We start from the raw sequence: 12,459 nt of genomic DNA, 5'->3' as shown, positions 1-12,459 counted from the left end.
ACCACTCCATGTAAATCAGCATGTTCACCGCATGCACACCACTCCATGTAAATCAGCATGTTCACCGCATGTACACCACTCCATGTAAATCAGCATGTTCACCGCATGCACACCGCTCCATGTAAATCAGCATGTTCACCGCATGCACACCACTCAATGTAAATCAACATGTTCACCGCATGCACACCGCTCCATGTAAATCAGCATGTTCACCGCATGCACACCTAAATGTAAATCAGCATGTTCACCGCATGCACACCGCTCCATGTAAATCAGCATGTTCACCGCATGCACACCGCTCCATGTAAATCAGCATGTTCACCGCATGCACACCGCTCCATGTAAATCAGCATGTTCACCGCATGCACACCGCTCCATGTAAATCAGCATGTTCACCACATGCACACCTAAATGTAAATCAGCATGTTCACCGCATGCACACCACTCCATGTAAAGTAGCATGTTCACCGCATGCATACCGCTCCATGTAAATCAGCATGTTCACCGCATGCACACCGCTCCATGTAAATCAGCATGTTCACCGCATGCACACCGCTCCATGTAAATCAGCATGTTCACCGCATGCACACCGCTCCATGTAAATCAGCATGTTCACCGCATGCACACCGCTCCATGTAAATCAGCATGTTCACCACATGCACACCTAAATGTAAATCAGCATGTTCACCGCATGCACACCACTCCATGTAAAGTAGCATGTTCACCGCATGCATACCGCTCCATGTAAATCAGCATGTTCACCGCATGCACACCGCTCCATGTAAATCAGCATGTTCACCGCATGCACACCGCTCCATGTAAATCAGCATGTTCACCGCATGCACACCGCTCCATGTAAATCAGCATGCAGAAGTATCAATCAGTCAAAAATGTGCTCCTTCCAAAGCAGGTTTACAACCTAACTGATGACGTGATCTGGCTATTTTGCACACTTCCACTGCACATTCCCACTGTTCACACTAACTACCTTCCCAAAATTACATCTACCACAGTCGAGCGGCGAGCCCCCTGCGGTGATTCTCCGGCCCACTGATGGTGGCGAGATTGGCGGCGCGAGCGAGCCCCCAGGGTTCGGGGGGGGGGGGGGGGGGGGGGGGGGGCGATCGGACCCCGGGAGTGTCTACACGGTGGCCAGGCCCACGATCGGGGCCCACCGATCAGGCCAGTGCCGTTGGGGCACTCCTTTTCTTTAGCCGCCACTGCCTCCACCATGGCAGAGGTGGAAGAGAATCCCCCAGCGCGCATGCGCCGGTGATGTCACCACCGGCGCATGCGCGAACTGGCGAAGGCCTTTCGGCCAGCCCCGGCGCCGGGCATCAAAGGCCGCTGGTGCCGGTTTTGGCACCAGTCGGCGTGGTGCCAACCGCTCTGGCACGGGCCTAGCCCCCAAAGGTGCGGAGAATTCCACACCTTTGGGGAGGCCTGGCGCCACTCCCCTAAGCCGGGACCCCCCACCCCGCCGGGTAGGGGAGAATCCCGCCCCTGGTCTGAATGGTGCTCACCGGGGGTCTCCCAGGTGAACGGTTAGATCTCATTACCTCAGGTAGATCAGGCGAGATGCACATTAGATTGAGACTAGCTACTCACTCTAATATGCAGATTTACCAAATACTGATTCAGATCGTGACGCCTTGCAAAATCCCGATAGATTTCGCGAGGCGTAGCCAGCTGGGTAGATTCCGGAAATAATCTCTCCCAGCATCTACTGGCGCTTGGCAGCCCATTCTCCTGAATGGGGGCACGACATGTCCGGTAGATCGCGGCCATCATCTTACCTGACAATTACTGCGCACCACTGTAGTAATCAACACAACTGCTTAACATAAGTGATGGATTTTGGATTAATCTTAAAACTGTAAAATGAATTTTACACATGCCAAGGTTGACCTGTGAGCTCACCTGCAACACAACTCAGTTTATACTTCCCTAATTGCTGGTCCCTGAGTCTCGAATCTTATGTTGTCAGTCTCACAACTGAGCTAACTCACTAATCCAAATCCTGCCCATAAAACCAAATATAATGTGATTTGTGAGTCAAGGTTTTTTTTTAAACATATAATCATGATTCTTTTTCAAGTCGTTCTGAAAACGCCCCTCTTCAGTGATTCATTTGGCATTTGGACATCTGGGTTTCATGAGTTTGCTTAAATCCTGTTGACTACATTTTTCACTCAAACAAGATTTTATTTTCCTTGACTGTTGAATGTGGCAAGTAGAAAGTTGGTGCTACAAATTTTGTGCGTATATTTCAGTAACTAGATTTATAGTGTCTTCAAATGGAACGCCCCCTCTGACATGTGAGAATGCTTGCAAGGTTCCTCTTGCTCGACGCTTTGATGGCCACATGGATGCATTCAGTGATGCCCTGCACCTGTGGAAATCCAGATATGGAGGTGAAAGCCACTGTGCCTGTGAAGTCCTATATGTTAGAAATTAATGTACTAATAAATAGGGCGTCGGTGAACTGCAAGTTGCAGTAGTGCGCGCTGCCTGCAAGATGTCATCAAAATCTATTGCTGATACTTGGAATAAGCCAGAGAACACCAGGGGCGGGATTCTCCGACCCCCCGCCGGGTCGGAGAATCGCCGTGGGGGGGTGGGCATAAATCCTGCCCATGCCAACTGCCGAATTCTCCGGTGCCAGAGATTTGGCGGGGCGGGAATCGCGCCGCACCGGTGGGCGGCTGCTGGCAGCGGCTCCCCCGGCAATTCTCCGGCCCACGATGGGCCGAGTGGCTGCCCGTTTTCGGCCTGTCCTGCTGGCGTATGTTATACCAGGTATTTGCTGGTTGGACCTGGCTGCGCGGGCGGCCTCCGGGGTCCTCGGGGGGGGGGGGGGGGGGGGGTGCGGGCGAACTGGCCCTGGCAGGTGCCCCCACGGTGGCCTGGCCCACAATCGGGGCCCACCAACCCGTTGGCCAGCCTGTGCCATGGGCGCACTCTATTCTTCCGCACCACCGACTGTAGCGGTCCGCCATGGCCGGTGCGGAGACGAAGCCCTCTGCGCATGCGCTGGGATGAAGGCAGCACATGCTGGTTCTCCCGCGCATGTGCCAACTCGTGCCAGCCGGCAGAGGCTGGTCGGCGCCTGTTGGCATGGCGCCAAGCCCCTTCCCCGCTGGCCGGCACGGTGCAAACCACTCCGGGGCCGGCCTAGCCCCTGAAGGTGCAGAGGATTCCGCAACTTTGGAGCGGCCCAATGCCGGAGTGGTTGACGCCACTCCTCGGCACCGGGACCCCCCGCCCCGCGGTTAATCTGCTACCCCTTATCCGAAAACTTTGACCTCCCGTTCCAGATAGCCCCATAAGAGAGAGAATCATAGAATCCCTACAATGCAGAAGGAGGCCATTTGGCCCATCGAGTCTGCACCAACCCTTGGAATGAGCACTATGCCTATTCACATGTTTCCAACCCTACCTACCCCATAATCACATAATCCAACTTGCACATCGCTGGACATTAAGGGGAAAATTAGTATGGCCAATTCACCTAACCCGCACACCTTTGGACTGTGGGAGGAAACCAGAGCACCCAGAGGAAACCCAGGCAGACTTAGGGAGAACATACAAATTCCGCACAGACTGTCACCTGAGGCAGGAATTGAACCCGGGCTCCTGACGCTGAGAGGCAGCAGTGCTAACCACTGTGCCACCGGGCCACTCGACGTCTACTTTTTTTCCATGTAGGTGCAACATCGAGGGCCGAAGGGCCTGTACTGCGCTGTATCGTTCTATGTTCGGTGTTCTATGTACTTTGTCAATACCTTTTATCATCTTATATACCTCACTGAGATCTCCTCTCTTTCTTCTAAACTTCCGCCCCTGCTCTTTTACTGTATATCCTGAATATCCTCTCAGGTGAACAAAAAACATTCAATGGCACTATTTTGAAGAAAAGCATAGGAATTAGTCCCAGTGTCTTGGCTAATATTTATTCCTCAATTAACAGCACAAAAGAATTATCTGATCATCATTAGCTTTTAGTTTGTGAGAGCTTGCTGTGCGCATATTGGCTGTCCCATTTCCTCCATTACAACAGTGACTTCACTTCAAAGATTGTTGGTGCAGACTCGATGGGCCGAATGGCCTCCTTCTGCACTGTAGGGTTTCTCTGATTCTATGATTGTCACTTGCTATCAGCACTTGGGGTGTCCTGAGATTGTAGAAGGTGAAAAAATAGAGCTGGATCTTACACTCCTCACTGGCAGATTTGAAGGCGGGGCACCTAAAATGAAATGGGTGGCATGATCACTGCCTACCCACCCTCCCTGCCCTCTGCACAATTATATGTGTGGCTGGGGAACCAGCAGGTGGCCCCTTGCTGTAATCAGTCGTCAGATCCAGCGCGGCACAATCTCTGGGGATCTATGTCATGTGGAAGCCAAGGAAGAAACAGCACACCTCTTAACCAATCCAGATGAAAAAAACCTTCACTGGTCCACACACACATCTAAACCAAGAAGCATAAATTAAATCCGAATCATACGCAGAAAGTGAAATAAGAATTTGAAAAGAAAGATGCGAATTAAGAGAGAGAAAAATGGTACAGAAAAAGAGAAAAAGTGTAGTGAGAGAAACTGCCCTTCTTGACATTGAATGTGGTATCATGGAGTCCCAGCAGAGTCCCAGCAGAATTTAACTCAATGGGAATAGGAAATCTTTCCACTGGTTGGCATCATTTCTAGCACAAAGAAAGATTGTTGGAGGCCAATCATCTTCTGGATTTCCATCTTTAACTGAGCATGTGCACAGTCCAGAATTTGCTGTGTGATTTACACCACATTGAGTTCAGTTAACCTTGCTGCTGTTCTTAGTGCAAAGCCTGGTCCAAGTTGTTTTTCTCTTTTTCTTTACACTTTATTCTTTGAATATTTATGCTTGATAGTCAGATTGAATACTAACATTAATGCTTGATAGTCAGATTAAATACTATGTCCTGTAACAAAGTTAAAACCTCGATTGAGAGCTTGGATTGATAACAATATCAAACAATTAGAATTGGCATCTAAGTTTGACATGTGTCGAACTGATTTATAAAATGTATGCCTGAATGGTAGCATAAAATATATACATGTGTAGGTCTGTCATTAAACTAGGAGGGGACCTAATAAGATATCTTACGAGACAAATTGAAGAGAAAACACATTATGTAAAATTGTACGGAGAGATCCATTTTCTGAGGTGTTTAGATTTTTGGTAAGAATCTGTCTCACAGTAAAATATTTAAGATTGCTCTTGAGCAAAGACTGAACTGCCTCTGATCTCCTGGTGTATTTCCTTTCCCATTTCCCCCAGTTTTCCTGATGCCGGTGACTCCTCCCGGGATGCAATCATGATGCCAAGAGCCCTCCAAAATTTTCCTTAAGGGTTGCAGCCTTAGTATGTGGAATACAATTTAATAACTACTATTTTGATTAGATGTAGTGGAAACCTGCAGCTTGTGGTGCCTTTCTGATAGTTCTAAATATATTTCTTTTTCTCCCCTGCCATTGGTTCTTTTTCATTTACTCCATACAGTGACTTGAGCAAACCTTAATTTCCCAAGAGTGATTATTGAAGATAAAAGCAAGTTGTGACTGTCCCTGTTGGCATTACCTGATGAGACCAGATGGTACCGTCATCAGCTGCAGTTAATATAGCAACATTGTTCTGCACAAATAATGGAGACGCTTTTCAGAAAGACTGACCCGGTATTTTCACGTGGTCAATCTTTCTCACCTAAAATATACTTGACAGTGAGTAGCATCCTGACCACAATGGCTTTGTGTTCTTAAAGGGCCCATCGGGTCAAACAAAAGGCATTGAAACAAAAATTTCAAAACTGACGGCAAACTATATTTTTCTTTTTTCTTGCTTTTTGAGATCGTCCACAAGATTATGATAAAAGTTAATATCTCAGAGGGGTGTGAATGTTTTTGTGTTTCTGATCTATCTCTAATTGGAGACTATGCTGAGATGAAATGGCTGAGGGAGTAGGAGTTGCAGCTCACCTCCTGAGCGACTTTCTTAAATGGCCTCAGTAGACGGATGAGCCCCTCAACCACAATCCAGTTGCCGAATGTTCAGCTTATTTTTCCCCCCATGTGACACATTGTACAGTTCTAAAGTTCTTCTTCTGACACTTTGCATTGTCTTTTGAAGCTGATTTGCTGCTTTTTTTTTTGCAGAACCAAATCTTGTATTTTCTACTAAACAGAAGCAATGATGCTGACTGGCGGTTGATATCTATGAAAGAGGCTTAATATGTACAAAAAGCAGTTCACGATAGAAGTATTTCCCAAAGTAACTTTTAACATATTGCCACCTTTAGTGGCAACCTGTGCTACTGCTCGGTTGGGGCCAGACTTCCCACAAATACTACAATATATGAATAGTGATGTTAACTGTGTGTTTATGCACACATTGAGCAACATGCAATAGGGACAATCTACAATCCAAAGCTATCATTATGTTCAATGGACTGTGGTTGAATGTGACTCAGTGTTGTTAAATATGCTTGAAAAGTCATTGTATATGAGAGTGTCAAGTGTATAAATGCCTTACATACTTTTCCCTACGAGGAAGATCATAGGAACATAGGAGTAGGAGGGAGTAGGCCATTCTGCCCCTCAAGCCTGCTCTACCATTGAGTTGGATCTTATCTGAGCTGCTATTTTAATGCCACTATCCCCATAACCCTTGATAGCTTTAATATCGCAAAATCTACCAATCTTTCACTCGAGGTTGCTCAATGACTGAGCCTCCAAAGCCTCCAATGGTAAGGAATTCCAAAGATTCACTACCACCTGAGTAAAACAATTCCTCCTCATCTCAGTCCTAAATGGCTTAACTCTTATTTTGAGACTGTGTGCCCTGGTTCTCGCCCTCCAACCTCCAACCCCCCCCCCTCGCCCTCCAACCTCCAACCCCCCCCCCCCCCCACCCACCCACACACACACACACACACACACACACACACACATCAATTAGGTCTATTAGCCTTGTCTCTGTAAATCTCAGCTCATAGGACGATCTCACCATCCCAGGAATCAGCCTGGTGAATCTTTGTGCACTCTATCTAAGGCAAGTATATTATTTTGTAGATAAGGAGACCAAAACTGCACAGAATATGCCAGGTGTGGTTTCAACAAGACTAAACAACTACAGAAAGGCTTCCTTATTGTACTCACGTCCTCTTGCAATAATAGCTACCATACCATTTGCCTTCTTCATTGCTTGTTGAACCTGCATTTTACTTTCAGTGATTTCTGAAGAAGGACACCTAGGTCCCTTGGACATCAACACTTCCCCATCTCTTGTTATTTAAGAAATTCTTTGCATTCTGCTTTTCTCACCAAAGTGAATAACTTCACATTATTAGACATTATATTCATGTTCCAGTCCAAAGATGTGCAGGTTAGGTGGTTGGCTATGCATAATTGCTCCTTAGTGTCTAGATTTGTGCAGGTTAGATCATGGGGTTACGGGGATAGGGCAGGGTAAACGGGAGAGTGGATATTGGTGAACTGCTCATTCGAAGGGTTGGTGCAGACTCGATGGGCTGAATGGCCTCTTTATGCACTGCAGGGATTCTATGATTCTATTCCATTTTCTTGTCCACTCACTCTGCCTGTCAAAAATTACTTGAAGCCTCTTTACATTTTCCTCACAACCCACATTCCCACCAAGCGTTGGGTCATCAACAAACATGCAAATATTGGGCATGATTCAGTGGACTGAAGTTAAATTCTGATGAACGACAGGTTTAGCAGGATATTTATCGGCATCTGCAGCACCAATAAAGACCCTGCTATTCAATGGCACTTTGCTGTTTTTTTGGGCCTCGCCGAGGAATTCCCGAGGACTACTCGTGCAATGGGGCGCAATTTTTAAAGGCTGCCCCATCTTTTGACCCACCCGTGCCCCTAATGCGGCTTCAGGACCCCCTACATTTCACCCAACGTACCTCTTCCAGGTCCTCAAGACTCCCCGACTCCACCTCTTATGAGGAAGACAACCCCACCCGGCCCCGACCCACGGCACGGGCAATCTAGCACCTGGGCACCTGGGCACTGCCAGTCTGGCACCCTGGCAGTACCCCTGCCAGTCTGGCAGTGCCACCCAGGCACCCTGGCAGAAACAGGATAGCACTGTCAGAGTGCCTGGGTGGCAGTGTCAAGGTGTACAGGTGCCATTGTGTCATCCTGCACTGTCCCCGACCACCCAGGGGCCTCAACTCCCCAGCGAGACTCATCCAAGGTACCATCCCAAATGAACATAGAACATAGAACGTTGAACATACAGTGCCATTCGTCTCATCGAGTCTGTACTGGCCCACTTAAGCCCTCACTTTCACCCTATCTTTGGACTGTGGGGGGAAACCAGAGCACCCGGAGAAACCCCACGCAGACACGGGCAGAACGTCCAGACTCCGCACAGACAGTGACCCAGCGGGATTCAGACCTGGGACCCTGGCACTGTGAAGCCACAGTGCTATCCACTTGTGCTACCGTGCTGCCCCTGCACAAAACCAGTTAATAACTTTGTGAACCAGAACCAAATGGGGCTCGGTTGAAGCCTCACTAGTGAGGCCAGTGAATCCTGAGCCCCAGGTGAATTGGGCGAGTGCATATTTAAATGAGCCATTAAATATGCACGCCTGGTTCTCACCCAGCGAGAGCAAGATCCAGATCACAACACGCCACGGGATTCCATTGAATGGTGAAAGACGTTTTGAGTGCCAAGAATCTCGACACAGGCTTCTCGAGAGATTCATCCCGACACGAACTCGGGCGCGACGAGGCGGCTGAATCGAGCCATGTTCTAGTCACCCTTCTCTAAAGGTTCCTTTGTCATGAGATTATTATTTTATTAATAATTACTTAAAGGATTTTACTTGAAACTCAAATCGTAAAAGATTATTAAATCCCCTATATCATCCTCAGCGCTATGATTGGAGATGATTCAACTCTCCCCCATCTGTTTTTATCAACATTTGTTATAATGGGATGCCCACCAAGGAATTTATGCCGAGCCGTACAGAAGAATATTGAGACAGGTGAAGGCCTTGAGCCGTTTTGTCATTAAATGAGATCATAACTGATTTGTGACTCTATTCCATGTACCTGCCTTGCCACATTTCCCTGAATACATTTGGTTGACTAAAATCTATGAATCTCAGATTTAAGATTAACAACTAATCAAGCGTACTCACTTTAGATACAGGGGATGCAGGTTGCTCGGGATTGCGGGGGGCTCCGTAGGTACAACATTTCTAGTTTGGTGAGGAGGGTGAATGCTTATCTGGCAAGGTCTATTAACCCCAACCTCTGTCTCCCTCTGTCATTGGTGGGTCGGATACAGGCGGTTAAAATGAAAATAAATTGCTGCAATTTCTGTTTATTTTCCAATGCCTGCCGATTTTCCTGCCAAATACATTTTTTAGGGAGATTGGGGAGGGAAGATGGCCTGAATTAGAAAGGTGCTACTACATAGAGGAAGGCAAGCAGGGGGTTTGGGTCTTCCGAACCTGATGTATTATTACTGGCCGGCGAATGTGGAGAAGGTACGGAGCTGGGTCAGAGGAATTGACTCCCAATGGGTCAGAATGGAGGAGAGTTTGTGTAGGGGGTCGAGATTGAAGGCGCTAACAACAGCACCGCTCCCGACGGCCCCAGGGAAATACTCAGGGAGTCCAGTAGTAAGAGCTTTTTTGAGAATTTGGAGGCAGTTTCTCCAGCACTTCGCATTGGGTCAGGGTCAAGGGAAATGCCAATTCTGGGGAACCATAGATTTGAGCCAGGGAAGTGGGATGGAAATTTTTGGAGATGGGAGGAGAAAGGAATTCGAACTAAAAGATTTATTTCTTGGGGGTAGGTTTGCAGGATTGAAGGAGCTGGAAGCGAAGTATGGGCTGGAGCAGAGGGAAATAGTTAGATACATGCAGGTTCGGGACTTTGCCAGAAAGGAGATACAGAGCTTCCCAGTAGAGCCGGCTTCCACATTGCTGGAGGAGGTGCTGACGACAGGGGGACTGGAGAAAGGGGGGTAGTTTCAGCGGTTTACGGGGCTATTTTGGAAGAGGAGAAGGCACCGCTAGAAGGGATCAAGGTAAAGTGGGAGGAAGAGTTGGGAGAGGGTATGGAGGAGGAGTTCTAGTGTGAGGTGCTCCACAGGGTGAACGCCTCCACCTTGTTTGGGCTGATACAGCTGAAGGTGGTGTATAGAGGGCACCTTACAAGGGCGAAGATGAGCCAGCTCTTTGAGGGTTCGAAGATGTGTGTGAACATTGTGGGGGGGAGGGGGTTGGGGGGGAGGGGGTTGGGGGGGGAGGGGGTTGGGGGGGGCCCACAAACCACGTTCATATACTTTGGTCCTGTCCGAAGCTGGAGGATTACTGGAAGGAGGTTTTTAGGGTAATCTCTAAAGTGGTGCACGTGAAACTTGACCCGGGCCCTTGGGAGGCCGTATTTGAGGTGTCAGATCAGCCGGGGTTGGAAACGGGTGCAGAGGCAAATGTTGTAGCCTTCGCCTCATTGATTGCCCGAAGGCGGATCCTGTTGGATCCTGTTGGGATGGAGATCAACCTCTCCACCCTGTGCCCTGGCATGGCGGGGGACCTGCTGGAATTCTTGACTCTTGAGAAGGTCAAATTTGAACTGAGGGGAAGGATGGAGGGGTTCTACAATTCATGGCCATTATTCATTATGCACTTTCGAGAATTGGATTACATCAAACATTTGGAGGGGGTTGTGAGAGTTGCGGGGAGGGGGACTGTGTGTATTAATGGTGACTATGGGTGATTCCTGATTCCTTTTTGTTATTTGTTTATGTTAACATGGGGGCTAATGTTTGGGGATTTGGTGGGAGGATGGGATTGTTGTTATTGATATGGGGATTGACATGACATTCGTTACTGATTATTGTTTATTGTTGGGTGTACATTAGGGTCAAAATGTGAAAAAGAAGGAGAATAAAAACATTTTAAAAAGAATAACTAATCTAGCATCAGTCAACATTTATGGAAGAGTTCCTAACTGCTACTACCCTTTGCATGGAAAAGTATTTCCTAATTTCACTCCTGAAACTTCTCTAAGGTTTAGAATATGCCACCTAGTATTAGGCTACCCAATCAGCAGAAATAATGGGCGTGATTCTCCGCACCCCACGCTGGGGGGGAGAATTGCGGGAGGGCCGGGCGAATCACGCCACGCCGCCCTGGCAACCCCCCACGATTCTCCCACCCCCCCCAAAATGGCGTGTCGCATTTTTCAACAGGCGCCCGAGATTCACGCCCCACCGCTCCTAGCCCCGGGGGGGGGGGGGGGGGGGGGGGGGGGGGGGGGGGGGGGGAATACGGGGGCGAGGAGCGGCCTCCGACGCCGGAGTGAAACACTCTGGGTTTCACTCCGGCGTCGGCTGTTTGTCTCCCGATGGGAGAATTCCGCCCAATGTATTTCTATCTATTCAAACAGTTATTCTTAATATCTTGAAAACTTCAGCTTTTTTGATTATTTTCTGCACCTGCTCATGACATTTTAATGATTAATGTACCTTGACCCCCAAATCTCTTTTGACTGCCAGTTTCTAGCTTTTCGACATGACGAAAGTATCCTGCATTATCCTTTTAAAGACCAAAGGGAATAATCTCACATTTGCCTGCACTGAAATACATTCTCCACAGTTTTGCTATTCACTTAATCTATCAATATCCCTTTGTAACTTTACGTTTCCATCTAAGCTGCTTACAATGCTGCCTATCTTTACGTCACTGGCAAACTTGGATATATGGCTTCCTATTGTCTCATCTAAGCTGTTAATAATGTTACAATCCCTTCAGAGACCAATAGCTTTTAAAAAGTTATTTGAATTCCCAATGACTAACTAGAAAGATCATATGACAAGATTTCAAGGTTTCAGGTTTTAGTTTAACAAATACACTAAACGTAACATTGACTAAACAATATTGTTTAGGCATCTACTTCTATTCCTAATTCATATGTTTGTGCGAATGTTCATATGTTATGCTTTAAACTACATGAAATTAACTCCCTGTTTAACTATTAACATGACCAATAATCCCCCTGCATTTATATTTCATGCTGACACTTAAGTGGACACATGAAATGAAATGAAATGAAAGTGGCTTATTGTCACGAGTAGGCTTCAATGAAGTTACTGTGAAAAGCCCCTAGTCACCACATTCCGGCGCCTGTTCGGGGAGGCTGGTATGGGAATTGAACCGTGCTACTGGCCTGCTTTGGTCTGCTTTAAAAGCCAGCGATTTAGCCCAGTGTGCTATACCAGCCATTTTTCTTCCGGTACCAATCCAAAGTTATTTGATGGGCTGCTTCCTTTTTCCTTTCACAGTCGGATAATTTCAAATACAAAAACTGACTTTCACTGTGGCACTGGGTGTTCCTTTTCTCTAGTTCAAGATTCAATCCTCCTTTAAATCCT

This window comes from Scyliorhinus canicula, chromosome 11 (genome assembly GCF_902713615.1).
Source record: "Scyliorhinus canicula chromosome 11, sScyCan1.1, whole genome shotgun sequence".
NCBI lineage: Eukaryota > Metazoa > Chordata > Chondrichthyes > Carcharhiniformes > Scyliorhinidae > Scyliorhinus > Scyliorhinus canicula.
This window is presented reverse-complemented; position numbering follows the sequence as displayed.